Below are 18,396 nucleotides of genomic sequence, written 5' to 3'. Positions count from 1 at the left end.
TAAACAGTGCTGCAATGAACATTCGTGTGCACGTGTCCTTGTAGTAGAATGATTTATAATCCTTTGGATATATACCCAGTAATGGGATTGCTGGGTCAAATGGGATTTCTATTTTTAGGTCCTTGAGGAATCGCCACACTGTCTTCCACAATGGTTGAATTAATTTACATTCCCACCAACAGTGTAAAAGTGTTCCTATTTCTCCACATCCTCTCCAGCATCTGTTGTTTCCCGATTTTTTAATGATCGCCATTCTAACTGGTGTGAGATGGTATCTCAATGTGGTTTTGATTTGCATTTCTCTGATGACCAGTGATGATGAGCATTTTTTCATATGTTTGTTGGCCTCCTGTATGTCTTCTTTTGTAAAGTATCTGTTCATATCCTTTGCCCATTTTTGAATGGGCTTGTTTGTTTTTTTCTTGTAGATCTGCTTTAGTTCTTTGTAAATTCTGGATATCAGCCCCTTGTCAGATGGGTAGACTGCAAAAATTTTTTCCCATTCTGTTGGTTGCCGATTCACTCTACTGACTGTTTCTTTTGCCGTGCAGAAGCTGTGGAGTTTGATTAGGTCCCATTTGTCTATTTTGGCTTTTGTTGCCATTGCTTTTGGCGTTTTGGTCATGAAGTCCTTGCCTACACCTATGTCCTGAATGGTTTTGCCTAGATTTTCTTCTAAGGTTTTTATGGTATTAGGTCTGATGTTTAAGTCTTTAATCCATCTGGAGTTAATTTTGGTGTAAGGTGTCAGGAAGGGGTCCTGTTTCTGCTTTCTGCACATGGCTAGCCAGTTTTCCCAACACCATTTATTAAACAGGGAGTCCTTTCCCCATTGCTTGTTTTTGTCAGGTTTGTCGAAGATCAGATGGTTGTGGGTATGTTGTATTTCCTGTGAGGCCTCTGTTCTGTTCCATTGGTCTATATCTCTGTTTTGGTACCAGTACCATGCTGTTTTGATTACTGTAGCCTTGTAGTATAGTTTGAAGTCCGGTAGTGTGATGCCTCCCGCTTTGTTCTTTTTGCTTAGAATTGACTTGGCTATGCGGGCTCTCTTTTGGTTCCATATGAAGTTTAAGGTGTTTTTTTCCAGTTCTGTGAAGAAGGTCATTGGTAGCTTGATGGGAATAGCATTGAATCTGTAAATTACTTTGGGCAGTATGGCCATTTTCACGACGTTGATTCTTCCTAACCATGAACATGGAATGTTTCTCCATCTGTTTGTATCCTCTCTTATTTCGTTGAGCAATGGCTTGTAGTTCTCCTTGAAGAGGTCCTTTACGTTCCTTGTTAGTTGTATTCCTAGGTACTTTATTCTCTTTGTAGCAATTGTGAATGGCAGTTCGTTCTTGATTTGGCTCTCTTGAAGTCTATTACTGGTGTAAAGGAATGCTTGTGATTTTTGCACGTTGATTTTGTATCCTGAGACTTTGCTGAAGTTGTTTATCAGTTTCAGGAGATTTTGGGCTGAGATGATGGGGTCTTCCAGATATACAATCATGTCATCTGCAAATAGAGACAATTTGATTTCCTCCTTTCCAATTTGGATACCCTTTATTTCTTTTTCTTGCCTGATTGCTCTGGCTAGAACTTCCAGTACTATATTGAATAGGAGTGGTGAGAGAGGGCATCCTTGTCTAGTGCCAGATTTCAAAGGGAATGCTTCCAGTTTTTGCCCATTCAGTATGATATTGGCTGTTGGTTTGTCGTAAATAGCTTTTATTGTTTTGAGATACGTTCCGTCAATACCTAGTTTATTGAGGGTTTTTAGCATAAAGGGTTGTTGAATTTTGTCAAAAGCCTTCTCTGCATCAATCGAGATAATCATGTGGTTTTTGTCTTTGGTTCTGTTTATGTGGTGAATTACGTTTATGGACTTGCGTATGTTGAACCAGCCTTGCATCCCCGGGATGAATCCTACTTGATCATGGTGGATGAGCTTTTTGATATGCTGTTGCAATCGGTTTGCCAGTATTTTATTGAAGATTTTTGCATCTATGTTCATCATGGATATTGGCCTGAAATTTTCTTTTCTTGTTGAGTCTCTGCCGGGTTTTGGTATCAGGATGATGTTTGTCTCGTAAAATGATTTGGGAAGGATTCCCTCTTTTTGGATTGTCTGGAATAGTTTCAGAAGGAATGGTATCAGCTCCTCCTTGTATGTCTGGTAGAATTCAGCTGTGAACCCATCTGGACCTGGGCTTTTTTGGGGTGGTAGGCTCTTTATTGCTGCCTCGACTTCAGACCATGTTATTGGTCTATTCAGGGTTTCGGCTTCTTCCAGGTTTAGGCTTGGGAGGTTGCAGGTGTCCAGGAATTTATCCATTTCTTCCAGGTTTACTAGTTTATGTGCATAGAGTTGTTTGTAATAATCTCTGATGATGGTTTGGATTTCTGTGGAATCTGTGGTGATATCCCCTTTATCGTTTTTTATTGCATCAATTTGGTTATTCTCTCTTTTCTTTTTTATTAATCTGGCTAGTGGTCTGTCTATTTTGTTGATCTTTTCAAAAAACCAGCTCCTGGATTTATTGATTTTTTGAAGAGTTTTTTGTGTCTCTATTTCCTTCAGTTCTGCTCTGATCTTAGTTATTTCCTGTCTTCTGCTAGGTTTTGAGTTTTTTTGATCTTGCTCCTCTAGCTCTTTCAATTTTGATGATAGGGTGTCGATTTTCGATCTCTCCTTTCTTCTCATGTGGGCACTCATTGCTATATATTTTCCTCTAGAGACTGCTTTAAATGTGTCCCAGAGATTCTGGTATGTTGTGTCTTCGTTCTCATTGGTTTCGAAGAACATCTTTATTTCTGCCTTCATTTCATTGTTTATCCAGTCAACATTCAAGAGCAAGTTGTTCAGTTTCCATGAAGCTGTGCGGTTCTGAGTTAGTTTCTGCATTCTGAGTTCTAACTCGATTGCACTGTGGTCTGAGAGACTGTTTGTTATGATTTCTGTTCTTTTGCATTTTCTGAGGAGTGATTTATTGCCAATTATGTGGTCAATTTTAGAGTAGGTGTGATGTGGTGCTGAGAAGAATGTATATTCTGTGGATTTGGGGTGGAGAGTTCTGTAAATGTCTATTAGGTTTGCTCGTTCCAGGTCTGTGTTCAGGTCCTGGATATCCTTGTTGATTTTCTGTCTGGTTGATCTGTCTAATATTGACAATGGGGTGTTAAAGTCTCCCACTATTATTGTGTGGGAGTCTAAGTCTCTTTGTAAGTCATTAAGAACTTGCCTTATGTATCTGGGTGCTCCTGTATTGGGTGCATATATATTTAGGATCGTTAGCTCTTCTTGTTGCAGTGATCCTTTTACCATGATGTAATGTCCTTCTTTGTCTCTTTTGATCTTTGTTGCTTTAAAGTCTATTTTATCAGAGACGAGAATTGCAACTCCTGCCTTTTTTTGCTCTCCATTTGCTTGGTAGATCTTCCTCCATCCCTTTATTTTGAGCCTTTGTATATCCTTGCATGTAAGATGGGTTTCCTGGATACAGCACACTGATGGGTTTTGGCTTTTTATCCAATTTGCCAGTCTGTGTCTTTTGATTGGGGCATTTAGTCCATTGACATTTAGGGATAGTATTGTTATGTGTGAATTTGATGCTGTCATTTTGATGCTACCTGGCTGTTTTGTTGGTTAGTTGATGCAGATTCTTGATTGTGTTGCTGCTTTTTTACCATTTGGTGTGTTTTTGGAGTGGCTGGTACTGGTTGTTCCTTTATATGCGTAGAGCCTCTTTCAGGAGTTCTTGTAGAGCAGGTTTGGTGGTGATGAAATCTCTGAGTGCTTGCTTGTTCACAAAGGATTTTATTTTTCCTTCACTTATGAAGCTTAGTTTGGCTGGATAGGAGATTCTGGGTTGAAAGTTCTTTTCTTTAAGGATGTTGAATATTGGCCCCCAGTCTCTTCTGGCTTGTAGGGTTTCTGCTGAGAGATCTGCTGTGAGTCTAATGGGCTTCCCTTTGTGGGTAACCCGACCTTTCTCTCTGGCTGCCCTTAGCATTTTCTCTTTCATTTCAACCCTGGTGAATCTGACGATTATGTGCCTTGGGGTTGCTCTTCTTGAGGAATATCTCTGTGGTGTTCTCTGTATTTCCTGGATTTGAATATTGGTCTGCCTTGCTAGGTTGGGGAAGTTTTCCTGGATAATATCCTGAAGAGTATTTTCCAGCTTGGATTCATTCTCTTCATCACATTCAGGTACACCTATCAGACGTAGATTAGGTCTTTTCACATAGTCCCACATTTCTTGAAGATTTTGTTCATTCCTTTTTGCGCTTTTTTCTCTGTTCTTGCCTTCTCTTTTTATTTCATTGAGTTGGTCTTCGACCTCTGATATCCTTTCTTCTGCTTGGTCAATTCGGCTGTTGAAGCTTGTGCATGCTTCACGAAGTTCTCGTGTTGCGTTTTTCAGCTCCATCAATTCACTTATATTCCTCTCTATGCTGTCCATTCTCGTCAGCAGTTCGTCCAATCTTTTTTCAAGGTTCCTATTTTCTTTGCGATGGGTTAGAACATGTTCTTTTAGCTCATTGTAGTTTCTTACTACCCATCTTCTGAAGTCTGATTCTGTCATTTCATCACCCTCCTTCTCCATCCGGTCTGGTTCCCTTGCTGGTGAGGAGTTGTGATCCCTTTTAGGAGGAGAGGTGTTCTGGTTTCGGGAGTTTTCATCCTTTTTACGCTGGTTTCTACCCATTTTTGTGGGTTTATCCACCTGTTGTCTGTCTCTGTTCCAGGGAGTTGGAGCTTTATGAGTTTCCGTTGCACTACTGCCTTTTTTGATTTTTTTTTTTTTTTTTTCAGGTCGGACCCGCCCAGCTAGCAGCACGCCTAGCCTCTGCCTGCCCGCAGGGGCTTTGCTGAGCTGCTGTGGGCTCCGCCCAGCTGCCCTGAGCTCTTCCCTGTAGTCCTTTTTATATGGGCGTAGTTAGAACTGTCTGGGCAATGGTGGCCCCGCCTCTGTTATGGCGGACTCTCTCTGTTGTGGCAGGTTGCCTCGGCAACGGCGGGTTGCCTCGGCAACGGCAGCCTGCCTCCGTAGCGGTGGAGAGTCTCAGTAATGGCGGAAGCCCCTCCCCCACGGAGCTGGACCGTCCCGGTTCAGCTGTGCTTGGTTTGAAGGGCTCAACCCAGAGGGTTTCCAATTACTGTTTTTGTTTTCGTTGTTGTTGGGGGTGGAGGGGTGGGACCAACCGAGCCTGATCACCTGGCTCCCTGACTCAGAGTCTTTTCTTTTAAGTTGAACGACCCCGCGTTCCGGTCGCTTGTTGAAAAGGCGCCGGGATCTCCCGTGCTGCGACTCACGGAGTCGGCTCGAACCGCGGCGCCGGCTCCTGGCGGATTTTTTGCCTAGGAGTCTCCTGGCCTGGCTCGCTATTTCAGATGAATGGGCTATTCTGCCGTCTCAAGGCTCTGCTCGCCAGCTAAGAGGGCTCCCAGACCAGTGGCTTTTGTACGGGGAACCGCAGCAACAGGGAGTGGTCACAGCAGCCGCGCGGGGGGAATCAGCCCCGCGGGGGCCAAAACAGCCGCACCGGCTGGGACCGCGACGCTGGCGACCCCTCTGCCTGGGTATCTCCTGGTCTGTGGGCAATAAGAGTTCGTCTGGAAATGCGGCGTCCACTCACCCTCTGCACTTTCACTGGGAGCTGAAGTCCTGAGCTGTTCTTAGGCGGCCATCTTGAAAGTCCGATCCAAGATGTGCATTTTGAAGGTCACACTGCTCAGCACTGGCAGTCTCGCTTCAGAGCCCACGCTTGCAACTGTTCTTCTCTTGGTTCTTCATGTGGCCATTACGTGCCAGGGACCAAGGGCTTCCACAGTTAAGAAGAAAACATGATTCCTGACTTAAAGAAGCTTTCATCTTGGCTCTCAGCAGCCTTCAGGCTCTTACAGACACTTTTAAAAAATACAGACTTCATTTTTTATTTTTATTTTTGATAGATTTAGGGGGTACAAGGGTAGGTTTCTTACATGCATATATTGCATAGTGGTAAAGTCTGGGCTTTCAGTGTACCCATCTCCTGAATAATGAACCTTGTACCCAACATGTAATTTTTCAACCCGTTTTTTTAAGAGTAGTTTTGGGGCAAAATTGAGCAGAAGGTACAGAGCATTCCCATCTACTCCCTTTCCCTGCACATGCATAGCCTCCCTCATTATTATTAGTATTATTACTGTTATTATTATCCCCCAAAAGGGTAGTAGATATGTTACAACTGATGAAACCACACTGACTCATAATCTCCAAAAGTCCATAGTTTACCTTAAGGTTCACGCTTAGTGTTGTACATTCCATGGCTTTTAATAAACATATAATGGGTTGTATAAATCATTGTAATATCATACAGAGTAATTTCATGGCCCAAAAAGTCTTTTACGGTCTGTCTGTTCCATTCCTCTTTCCCTGCAATGCTCTTTAGATACCTGTTTTCGCTTTCTCAGAATGGCTGGTTTCTCCTTACCCTAAGGATGCAGGTCAAGCATCACCATCCTTAGCTCTTTCTGACTACCCAGTTGTGTTTAGAAGGTTTCTCACTCATGCTCATGAGCAGAGGCAGTATTGCTTGTGATTAAAGTAGTAGATCTAGACTGAGATTGGCTCAATCCTGGTTCCATCACTTTAAGCACTGTAATTTGGGGCAGTTACTTTATTTCTCTGGGTCTCAGTTTCCACTTGTGTGAAATGGGATTGTCACAGGATAAAATGAGATGATACATGTAAAGAGTTTGGTACTTACATGGCAAGTGCTTCATTAATTAGCTTCCATTAACTACCATTATGAAGACTGATCAGTGACCATATATCATTCTCATTTCTTCCTCCTAGCCGGGACTGCCTGGCCTGCTGTGAAAGATGGAGACGTTGACTTGCATACTGCCTTCAATTTCAATGGTCTGGAATTTAAACTGAAAGGTCACTATGACCAAAGCTATGATAATGTTGTATGTCTTAATGGACACTCCCAGCTCCATACCCTTCCCATAGAAACACAGCACTGATTTATGATTTTAATCAGATTAGCCTTTGCTGATGTGCAGTGAGGAATAATTAGTTGGAAGTCAGTGCAGAGAACTGCGCTACACTCAGTCGGGAGGGGATGCTTCCTCTAGCATTTCAGTTCCCTTGCTGAGGTAGCTTTCCTTCTTTTTCTTTGTTGCTCTGAAGTGAAGCTTGATGGGTCTCTGTGGGGAGCATAGTCATCTCTTTCTCTGCACCTCCTCTCCCAGGCCTAAGAAGGTTTACAGTCCCCAGGTGAGGATAAGGACATGTCTAGGTAACCAATTAGGCAAAAAGAGCATCGAGAGACCTGTAGAATACATACAAATTCCAGTGTGTTAAAGGTCAGTGTCCAATAACTTGAGTCTGAGCCAGGCTTTTTCCTCCCAAGGTTTGGGATGCTGCAGTTTAATCTTGGAGCTCCAAGGGTCTATAAAGGAAGCAGCAGGTGTTCACAATGTCAGTCTTTGTTCCACTACAAAGGCAGATGTGCTCTTCGGCTCCAGAAAAATCATGTCATGTCCATTGGCAGCACTGGTTGCCTCTTTCTTCTTCCCTGCTGTGCTTAGAAGCCCCAGTGCCTGTTCATATACTATGAAGGTGCATACTTTACTTCAACCAGAGTCAGAAACTTTATGGGAAAAAACAAACTTGGTTGTTATTATCTAAAATTTTAAAATAAACCCAATAGGGAATGTGTCAACTTAAAAAATGCAGCTTCATTTCTCCCATTGAGAGGTGGGGTCTATAACCCTCACACCTTAAATCTGGTCAGGTGTATGACAGATTCAACCAATAAAACATGGTGCTAGATGGTTTATGAGACTCAGTCATAAAAAGCATGCAGTTTCTACCTTGCTCATTGGAATTCTTGCTCTTGGAGCCCTAAGCTTCCATGTAAGAAATTGGACTGCTCTTATACTCACCATATTGTGTGGAAGCCCAAGCCTCATGGAAAAGCCTCATGATCTGCCAGTTAGCTTCAGTTGAGACTAGGTCCTGAGTTATGCCAGCCTAGGTGTCAGATATATGGATGAAGACACTTCCAGATAGTTCTAGGCCCCAGTGGTTGGAGCCATCTCCAGACATCCCAGTCATGCTTAGCCATGCAGGTCTTCCAAATAGAGGTCCCAGATATTGGGAAGCAGAGACAAGCTATCTCTATTATTCTCTGTCCAGATTCCTAACTTGTAGAATCCACAAGTATAATAAAATAATTGTTGATTTATGTCGGTAAGTTTTGGGGTGGTTCATTAGGTAGCAGTAGATAGCTGAAACAAGCAGTTTGATGAAGCCATTCCCCTAAGCAAGTGTAAGTAGGAGAACTAGTATAATGGCAAGTCCAGTTGGTAAAAGTTGATAAAAATCATGGAATCAGTAGAATTTAGAATTATAAGGAACCCTAAATTCTATCACATAGATCTAAAGCATCTAGTATATCCAAAGTTTGCTTAAATGCTTTCAATGACAGAAACTTATTACTTAATAAAACATCCCCTTCTGCAGAGGTACAACGGGTAGGATTGGAGATAGTTGTTTTCATTGCTAGGTAGATATAGTTGGTGAAAGAACAAACATAGACATCTGAGAGATAATGGTTTTGAGGAAAGGGTCTACCTATACAGATTGGAGCTTATGAAAAAATGGCAAGCACCATGACACCTGCCGTTTTGACTATTCTGCTGAAATATGTCACATGTTGGCTTATTTTTTTTTTAGGTTTTTGTAATGTGTAGAGCACATCTCTCTCCAACTTCACCTCATGATGTATTGAATTCCAGAGGTAAAGGAGAGGAAGAAATGAAAGCTAACCTGGGTAACAGTGATAGAAATAGAAAGGCTGGTATATAGACTCAAAGAGAAGAAGTCATAGTTCACCCAAAGTGGAATATAAATAAACGACACAATGCAGCTACAAAAAACACTAATTCATTCTTCAATAGGCAGCAAGGTAGAGCAGTCAGAGGTGCTAGTTGTTAAATGTCCAGTGAATGAGTCAAACTCCATTTGCAGAATTGCCCTCAATTCTGGGAAGTCCAAGAGAGACATGGACAACTTAGAATATTTTCAGAAGATGTCAGCAGAAAATGGAAAGAAGTCTAGAAACCATGTCAATCACTTCTCAGCCTTTTGGCTAAGATCAAGTGTACAAACCATGTCGGATAGAATACAATTGAAGGATTTGGATGTATTTAGCAGAAAGTGGAAAATAATGAGAAATGATATGATAAATGTCTTCAAATACTTCAAGTCTTCTAAGCAGACAAAAACATAAACTTTCACAAGTGATTCTTAGCTCATTAGTCCAGGCCCCTGTCCTTGCCTGCCTTGGTTTCTGCATCAAGTTTCTCTCTGGTCTCTCTGATTTCTGTCTTGCCATCCACAATCAGGTTTCTACAAAAGCAGATGTGAGTTTTAAAACTGTAAATCAGAACACAACACTTCCTTTCGAAATATTCCTTTTTTTTTGTATTGTACTATAGGTTCTGGGGTACATATGCACATCTTGCAGGATTGTTGCATAGGTACATACATGGCAAGGTCGTTTGCTGCCTCCATACCACTATCACCTATATCTGGCACTTCTTCCCATGTTATCCCTCCCCAATATCTCCACTCCAAGGTGTCCCTCCCTTAGCCCCCTTCCAACAGACATTGTATGATGCTCCCCTCCCTGTGCTCATGTGTTCTCATTGTTCAACACCCACCTATGAGCAAGAACATGTGGTATTTGGTTCTCTGTTCTTGTGTTAGTTTGCTGAGAATGATGATGTCCCTGCAAAGAACATGAACTTACCCTTTTTTATGACTCCATAGTATTCCATGGTGTATATGTGCCACATTTTCTTTGTCCAGTCTATCACTGATGGGCATTTGGGATGGTTCCAGGTTTTTGCTATTATAAACAGTGCCACAGTGAATATACACGTGCATGTATCTTTATAATAGAACAATTTATAATCCTTTGGGTATATACCCAGTAATGGGATTGCCGAGTCAAATGGAATTTCTGTTTCTAGATTCTTGAAGAATTGCCACACTGTCTTCCACAATGATTGAACTAATTTACACTCCCACCAACAGTGTAAAAGTGTTCCTTTTTCTCCACATCCTCTCCAGCATCTGTTGTCCCCTGATTTTTTAATGATTGCCATTCTAACTGCCATGAGATGGTATCTCAGTGTGGTTTTGATTTGCATTTCTCTGATGTCCAGTGATGATAAACATTTTTTCATATGTTTTTCGGCCTCCTAAATGTCTTCTTTTGAAAATTGTCTGTTCATATCTTTTGCCCACTTTCGAATGGTTTTTTTTTTTTTTTTTTTTTTTTTTTTTTCTTGTAAATCTGCTTTTGGTCTTTGCAGATTCTGGATATTAGCCCTTTGTCAGATGGGTAGATTGCAAAATTTTTCTCTCATTCTTTTGGTTGCCAGTTCACTCTAATGATTGTTTCTTTTGCTGTGCAGACACTCTTAAGTTTAATTATATCCCATTTGTCTATTTTGGCTTTTGTTGCCATTGCTTTTGGTGTGTTAGTCATGAAGTCCTTGCCTATGCCTATGTTCTGAATAGTTTTGCCTAGGTTTTATTCCAGGATTTTTATGGTGCTAGGTTTTATGTTTAAATATTTAATCCATCTGGAGTTAATTTTAGTGTAGAGTGTAAGGAAGAGGTACAGTTTCAGCTTTCTGCAGATGGCTAGCCAGTTTCCCCAACACCATTCATTAAATGGGGAATCCTTTCCCCATTGCTTATTTTGTCAGGTTTTTTGAAGACCAGATGGTTGTAGATGTGTGACATTTCTTCTGAGCTCTCTATTCTGTTCCATTGGTCTATATTTTTGTTTTGGTACAAGAACCATGCTGTTTTGATTACATTAACCTTGTAGTATCATTTGAAGTCAGGTGGTATGATGTCTCCAGCTTTGTTCTTTTTGCTTAGAACTGCCTTGGCTATGTGGGCTTTCTTTTGGTTCCATATGAAGTTTAAAGTGTTTTTTTTTTTCCAGTTCTGTGAAGGTCATTGGTAGCTTGATGGGGGTAGCACTGAATCTATAAATTACTTTGGGCAGTATGGCCATTTTCACAATCTTGATTCTTCCTAACCATGAGCATGGAATATTTCTCCATCTGTTTGTGTCCTCTCTTATCTCCTTGAGCAGTGGTTTGTAGTTCTCCTTGAAGAGGTCCTTCTCATCTTTTGTTAGTTGCATTCCTAGGTATTTTATTCTCTTTGTAGCAATTATGAATGGGAGTTCACTCATGATTTGGCTCTCTGTTTGTCTGTTAGGTGATTTCTGCACATTGATTTTGTATCCTGAGACGTTGCTGGAGTTATCAGTTTAAGCAGATTTGGGGCTGAAATGATATGGTCTTCTAAATATACAATCATGTCATCTGCAAGTAGAGACAGTTTGCCTTCCTCTTTTCCTAATTGAATACCCTTTATTTCTTTTTCTTACCTGATTGCTCTGGCTAAAACTTCCAAAACTATGTTGAATAGGAATGCTGAGAGAGAGCATCCTTGTCTAGTGCCAGTTTTCAAAGGGAATGCTTCCAATTTTGCTCATTTAATATGATATTGGCTGTAGGTTTTTCATAAATAGCTTTTATTATTTTGAGATATGTTCAATCAATACCTAGTTATTGAGAGTTTTTAGCATAAAGAGCTGTTGAATTTTGTCAAAGGCCTTCTCTGCATCTATTGAGATAATCAGGTACTTTTTGTCTTTGGTTTTGTTTATGTGATGCATTACGTTTATAGATTTGCATATGTTAAACCAGCCTTGCCTCCCTGGAATGAACCTTAATTGATTGTGATGGATAAGCTTTTTGATGTGCTGTTGCAATCAGTTTGCCAATATTTTATTGATGGTTTTTGCATCGATGTTCATCGTGGATATTGGCCTGAAGTTTTCTTTTTTAGTTGAGTCTGTGCTAGGTTTTCGTATCAGGATGATGTTGGTCTCATGAAATGAGTTAGGGAGGATTCCCTCTTTTTGTATTGTTTGGAATAGTTTCAGAAGAAATCGTATGTGCTCTTGTTTGTATGTCTGGTAGAATTTGGCTGTAAACCCATCTGGACCTAGACTTTTTTTGGTTGGTAGGCTAATAATTGCTGCTTCAACTTCAGATCTTGTTATTGGTCTATTCAGGGATTTAATTTCTTCCTGGTTAGTCTTGGGAGGGTGTAAGTGTCCGGAAATTTATCCATTTAGTTAGGATTTGCTTTTTGATGTGCATAGAGTTGTTCATAGTAATCTCTGATTGTGTTTTGTATTTCTGTGGCTTTGGTGGTGATTTCTTCTTTATCATTTTTTATTGTATCTATTTTATTCTTCTCTCTTTTTTATTAGTCTGGCTAGTGGACTATCTATTTTGTTGATTTGTTCAAAGAAACAGCTCTTGATTTTATTGAATTTTTGAAGGTTTTTTTTTTTTGCCTCTCTTTCTCCTTCTAATCTGCTCTGATCTTAGTTATTTCTTGTCTTCTGCTAGCTTTTGAGTTTTTTGATCTTGCTTCTCTAGCTCTTTCAATTTTGATGATACGTTGTCGATTTTAGATCTTTCCTCGCTTCTCATTTGGGCATTTATTGCTATAAATTTTCCTCTAGACTGCTTTCAATGTGTTCAAGAGATTCTGGCATGTTGTATCTTCATTCTTATTGGTTTCAAAGAACATCTTTATTTCTGCCTTCATTTCATTCTTTATCCAGTCGATATTCAGGAATAAGTTCAGTTTCCACGTGGTCGTATGGTTTTGAGTTTCTTAGTCCTGAGTTCTAATTTGATTGCACTGTGGTCTGATAGACTGTTTGCTATGATTTCCATTCTTCTGCATGTTCTGAGGAGTGATTTACCTCCAATTGTGTGGTCAGTTTTAGAGTAAGTGCAATGTAGTGCTGAGAAGAATGTATATTCTGTGGATTTGCGGTGGAGAGTTCTGTAGATGTCTACTAGGTCTGCTTGGTCCAATATTTGTTCAAGTCCTTGGTATCCTTGCTGATTTTATGTCTTGTTGATCTGTCTAATATTGACAGTGGAGTGTTAAAAGTTTCCCTCTATTATTGTGTGGGAGTCTAAGTCTCTTTGTAGGTCATTAAAACTTGTTTTGTGTATCTGGGTGCTCCTGTATTAGATACACATATATTTAGGATAGTTAGCTCTTCTTGTTGGATTGATCCTTTTACCATTATGTAATACCCTCCTTTGTCTCTTTTGATCTTTGTTGGTTTAAAGTCTCTTTTATCAGAGACTAGGATTGCAACCTCTGCTTTTTTTTTGCTCTCCATTTGCTTGGTAAATCTTCTTCCATCACTTTTGAGTCTTTGTGTCTTTGTATGTGAGAGGGATCTTCTGAATACAGCACACTGATGGGTCTTCACTATATATAATTGCATTTTAGGTTTTGGGGTACATGTGAAGAACATACAAGATTGTTGCATAGGTACATACATGGCAATGTGGTTTGCTGCCTTCCTCCCCATCACCTATATCTGGCATTTCTCCCCATGTTATCCCTCCCACCCCCTGCTGTCTCTCCCCTAGTTTCCCCCAAAGACCCCATTGTGTGATGCTCCCCTCCCTGTGTCCATGTGTTCTCATTGTTCAACACTTGCCTATGAGTGAGAACATGTGGTGTTTGATTTTCTGTTCTTGTGTCAGTTTGCTGAGAATGATGGTTTCCAGGTTCATCCATGTCCCTAAAAAGGACATGAACTCATGGTTTTTTATGGCTGCATAGTATTCCATGGTGTATATGTGCCACATTTTCCCTGTCCAGTCTATCACTGATGGGCATTTGGGTTGGCTCCAAGTCTTTGCTAAGGGTCTTGACTTTTTATCCGGTTTACTATTCTGTATCTTTTAATTCGGGCATTTAGTCGATTTACATTTAAGGTTAATATTGTTATGTGCGGATTTGATTCTGCCATTTTGATACTAGCTGGGTTTTTTGCCTGTTAGTTGATGTGGCTTCTTCATTGTGTCGTGGGTCTTCACCATTTGGTATGTTTTTGTAGTGGCTGGTACTGTTTGTTCCTTTTCATGTTTAGTGCTTCCTTTAGAAGTTCTTGAAAGGCAGGTCTGGTGGTGGTGAATTCTCAGTGGTTGCTTGTCCATAAAGGATTTTGTTTCCCCTTCACATATGAAGCTTAGTTTGGCTGGATATGAGATTCTGGGTTGAAAGTTGTTGTCTTTAAGGATGTTGAATATTGGCCCCCACTCTCTTCTGGCTTGTAGGGTTTCTGCTGAGAGATTCACTGTGGGTCTGATGGGCTTCCCTTTGTGGGTGACCCATCCTTTCTCTCTGGCTGCCCTTAGCATTTTTTCCTTCATTTCAACCCTGGTGAATCTGATGATTATGTGCCTCAGGGTTGTTCTTCTCGAGGAATATCTTTGTGGTGTTCTCTGTATTTCCTGAATTTGAATGTTGGCCTACCTTGCTAGGTTGGGGACGTTTTCCTGGATAATATCCTGAAGAGTATTTTCCAGCTTGGATTCATTCTCTTCATTGCATTCAGGTACACCTATCAAATTTAGATTAGGTCTTTTCACATAATCCCATATTTCTTAGAGGCTTTGTTAATTTCTTTTCACTCTTTGTTCTCTAGTCTTGCCTTCTCATTTTATTTGCTTGAGTTGATCTTCAGTCTCTGATATCCTTTCTTCTGCTTAATCGATTTGGCTATTGAAACTTATGTACGCTTCATGAAGTTCTTGTGCTGTGTTTTTCAGCTCCATCAAGTTGTTTGTATTCTTTTCTAAGCTGTTAATTCTAGATAGCATTTTGTCTAACCTTTTTTTCAAGATTTTTACTTTATTTGCATTGGATTAGAAGATGTTCCTGTAGCTCAGAGAAGTTTGTGATTACCCACCTTCTGAAGCCTGCTTCAGTCAATTCATCAAACTCATTCTCCATCCTGGTTTGTTCCCTTGCTGGTGAGGAGTTGTGATTCCTTGGAGGTGGAGAGGCATTCTAGTCTTTGATGGTTTCATCGTTTTTGTGCTGGTTTCTTCACATCTTCATGGATTTATCTAGCTTTGATCTCAGGGAGCTACTAGCTTGATGATACAGTCTGCCACTTCTCTGCCTGTAGAAGCACTGCTGGGCTGCCACAGACTCAGTCCAGCTGCTAAGTAGGCTTCCTGTGTCTTTTGTTTACATAGGGAGATTAGGTCTGCCTCTGTAATGGCAGGTGCCCTTCCCTCCAGCAAGCTTGATCCTTCAGGGTTGAGCTTGAATTGAAATACTAGTTGTGAAGCCCTCAAGTGAGAGAGGGCTTCAGCCTGCTGGGTTTTGTCGGGGAGGGACCTGCCAAACCTATTGCCTGTCTCCCTGCTTTAGCACCAGCTCTCTCTGGGGTGGCCAGTAGCTTTGTCCTGCAGGCTCTCCTGGCCAGCCAATGCATCCACCTAGATCTGCCCAGCCAGGGCTGCTTTTTAACTCTGCACAGGTAACTCGGGCACTTTTTAACCCCGTGAAGATCTCCTGGTCTGTGGGTTGCCGAGGCTTTGGGAGAAGTGTAGTATCTAGACTGGTGTGCTGGAGGTGGGAATCCCCTGATCCTCCAGTCAGATGCACTTCCCGGGTGGAGCAGCACTACACCCCCCTTTGTTTGCCTTCTTTGGGCTATGCCCACTGTCCAATCAGTCCCTTTGAAATGAACCTGGTACTTTGTTTGGAGATGCAAGATCACTCACTTTCTGCATCTGTCTCACTGGGAGCTGCACAGCAGAGCTGTTTCTATTTGGCCATCTTGGTGGAAGTCTCTGAAATATTCTTTAAATTTCTCATTGGTCTTAGAATAAAATCCACTTTCCTTGCCATGTCCTATAGTGGTCCTCAGCTCTATCAGATTCAATAACTTCATTTTATGACAAATATCTTTATTCACCTACTTTACTCTCATAATAAACTTTATAAATGATATAACCTATCTGATCACTAATTCAAAAATAGAAATATTATCCTAGTTTCAAATAATGCAAAATAGAAGGAAAGTGATTTATAAAAATGCAATATGTATTCATCATGCACATACAAAGGCATAATTACACTAGAAGATGTAAGTAAATAAACATTTTCATCTATAGGTAATGTCACTAGGAACATGTGAGTGACAAATGCAGATTGATACAAATGTGTTTGTTTGTGTTTTGATTAGTAACTCAGACACCTCTGGCAGCATTGCTATAGTGGCGTTATATCCCAAAATGTTCTTGGTAATGTTCACAACAAAAATATGTTTACTCTTCCCTCAATTTATAAGGTATTTGTGTTTTTGGAAAAGTTGGGGGCTAATGTATCTTTAGTTTAAAAATATTCTGATTTAAAATGAAGTTAGATTTTATGATCAGATAACTTTTATCTGGCATTTTATCTAAGTAAGTGTTTAGTGGGACATTATAAAGTCATATAAGATGAATGACAAATCTGATATGTAGAGTTTCCTGTGTGCTTCAGGAACCCCTGCTGTTTTGTTTTGTGTTTTATCAATGCCAGGAAAGAGTTTCTGTCATTGTCACTGACAAAAAAATGAAACAAAACAAAACAAACAAACAAACAAACAAACAAAAACCCACTCTGACAGTTTCAAAAATGCTCACGGGTATGGCTAGCCTGACAGCTCTCATGGAGAACCTCTGCCCTGCAATATCTGGCTCTTGACTGCTTTCTTCTCTAGTTGTAACTCCTCCCATCCCATCCTCACAGGCTCCACACTCTTTGCCTTCTTCTCATTTTCTTAAAGAGTGAGTAGTTTTTCTTTTTCTACTCTTTGAACTGTTATGTCTCCAAATCTTTGACTGGTTTGGTTTTCTCATTATTCAGGACTCAGCTCAAATGTCACCTCCTCAGAGAAGTACTCCCAGACCACCTGGGCTCGAGTAGCACCTTTGTCCACATCACTACTTTTTTACCCTATTATACTTTCTTTGCAGCATATTTGATTGCACTTAATACTATTTGGAAAAAAGTGTTAAAATTTATTTACACACTTAATGTCATTCTCCTCTGTCATTAGAATATATGTCCCTGAAGGTCAGAAACTTTTGTCTGCTACCAGATACATACTAAGTGCCAACGCCTAGCACAGAGAAAGTGCTTACTAAATAGATTTTTTTGAATCAACTAGTTTACTCCTCCCTCGTACCTTTCAAGATAACACCTGCATTCTTTAGCATGACACTTGAGGTCTCTCAGTTTCTTTCCTAACATATATTTCTCTCTCGTTTTATCTGTTTACTCACTACTACTCTCCTTCTACCATAGTCTCTGAAATATGACATATTTAATGTTTCATTTCTTTGCATATTGTGTTTTCTCTGCCTGAGATTCAGATGAGATAAAACTCCCTTGATTACTGTCTTCCTCCTATCCTGTAGAAGATTACATGCTCCTTTCTCTGGAATGGCCTTGTGACTGTGCTTATACAAAGGGATTGCCTTTGTTGGTGTATGCCTCTTCCTCTGTGCTATAGTTTGAGTATGGTTAGTTTGACCCTTCAAAATCTTGTATTGAAATATAAGCTCCAGTATTGAAGTTGGGGCCTAATAGGAGGTGTTTGGGTCATGTAGATGGATCCCTCATGAATGGCTTGGTAACATCCTCATTGTTATGAGTTCTATCTCTATTAATTCCCATAACAGCTGGTTGTTAAAAAGAACATAGCACTGCCTCCCTCTCTCTCTTATTTTCTTTTTCACTGCACACACTGGCTTGCCTTCCACTATGAATGGAAGCAGCCCGAGGCCCTAATCAGAAGCAGATGCTGGTGCAATGCTTTTTTACAGTCTGCAGAACTGTGAGCCAAATAAACCTCTTTTCTTTTTAAATTACTCAGCCTAGGTATCCCTTTATAGCAACGCAGATGGACTAAGATACTGTGTAACTGGACTTTGAGCCTTTTGAGAGCATGGACCCTGTCTTAATCATTTTTATATGCTCATTGCTGAGTATGATGACTGATATGGAATAACTTAAAGAATTCAATTTTATTATGTTAGAGTTGGATTATTATCTCAGCTAGTTGAGAACATTTGATATCTTAATTTTGTCATCCATTTCAATAGAATACTTTTCACAGTATCATATCAAATGTAAATTTGGTAAGTATGCCTAAGTGACACAGACTTCAATGGGCACATAAAAGTATATGAATCCCTTGGATCTGCAATGTTTGACAAAATGATTTCTAGATTATTTTTGTGGTTACTACTGCCTACTACTAATATTTATTAAGTGTGGTATGCTAGGCATATTTCTAAGCATTTTTCTCATTGAATCCTTCAGCAATTTAGTGTTGAGAGTTACTGATATTAACCCTATTTTTTGGACTTTGAATAAACTTCACAAGGTCACAGCTGGTAGGTAGAAGATAATTAAACTTGATGTA

Source organism: Saimiri boliviensis, chromosome 1 (assembly GCF_048565385.1).
Source record: "Saimiri boliviensis isolate mSaiBol1 chromosome 1, mSaiBol1.pri, whole genome shotgun sequence".
In the NCBI taxonomy this organism is placed as follows: Eukaryota; Metazoa; Chordata; class Mammalia; order Primates; family Cebidae; genus Saimiri; species Saimiri boliviensis.
Note: the sequence above shows the minus strand (reverse complement) of the source record.